This window comes from Strix uralensis, chromosome 22 (genome assembly GCF_047716275.1).
Source record: "Strix uralensis isolate ZFMK-TIS-50842 chromosome 22, bStrUra1, whole genome shotgun sequence".
Lineage (NCBI taxonomy): Eukaryota > Metazoa > Chordata > Aves > Strigiformes > Strigidae > Strix > Strix uralensis.
The window spans coordinates 7611171-7612328 of NC_133993.1; positions in this window are offsets into that span (position 1 = coordinate 7611171).

The window sequence follows — 1158 nt, forward strand, 5'->3', positions numbered from 1 at the left end:
AGGAGCTGGGTTTGTTGTGGCTCCTCCAGCAGTGCTGGAGACTTCACCTCTGGTGCAAAGTGCTTTGAAATCAGCACCTCAAACACAAGAGGATGGGAGCGGGCAAAGCCATTCGTACCACTGTGCAATGTGGCCAGTGCAGAGGAGGACTCTGGAATTGCTTTGCAGCCCAAGGGAAAAATGAGATGTCAGGTCTTGACTTGAAACTGTAGCAACATGCAGAGCTCCCTGTCACCGCAGAGCTGACTTCTTTCTTTTTTTCTTCCCATTCATTTGGGAAACACATAAAGCTGGAAGTGGTTTTAACCCCAAGGCAAAAGAAATATCCCTAGTGATACAGCCCAGACAGATGGAAGTGTGAAAAAAAACCCCAAACTACAGGAATGGTGCAAATGTGATTAGTACCTCCCTTCTGCACCCCCTGCCTGCCCCGGTGATTACTGCGTTTCTGTACAAGGAGATGATGAACAGTCAGCGCTGAGTGAAATGTGTATGTAATTTTTCATCCCCCATGCCTTGTTTCCCCAGGCACTTTATAAACTCCATAATGAAATGCAGCCACCTGGCACACAGCACGCTGCCTAGCAGGGAGAGAGAAGGGAAGCTTGAGCCAAGGATGCAGAATAAGTCCAGCATTTTTCTAGCATGATCCTTCAAGCACTGTGATGAAAAGAACAACATCACATTTGTTCTTACCTGTGCAACCTTTCTGAACCATCCCTGGCCACTGGGAAACTGCCATCTGTACCAGGTCTCTGCTCCATGAAACAGGGATGTGGAGTCTCACAAGGGACTTGCTAGAAAAATTGTGTGCACCTGGGCAAAGCAACCTATTTGCTAAGCTCGCAGCCAGAATGATTGCTTCACTTCGCTTTGTCACATTCATGGTGGAGACATTCAGTTTTGTTCAGGTAGAAGGGAGCTCCAGTACAGCCAGAGGCTACTAAATCTGTGGTTTTCTACCAGAAAGTGCTGCCGGGGCAGATCTAGAAGTGTCACAGCCAACTCCAACTTGTACCCCAGAGGTTTCAATCAGCCCAGGGCAGGCTTGATCATGAAACAGAGCTTCTGGAAACCCACCAGCTGCGACAGACTGAGCAGCAGAGACAGAAGAAGGGGCAACCAGCACGGTTGTTTCAGCACCGGCCATACGCAGCC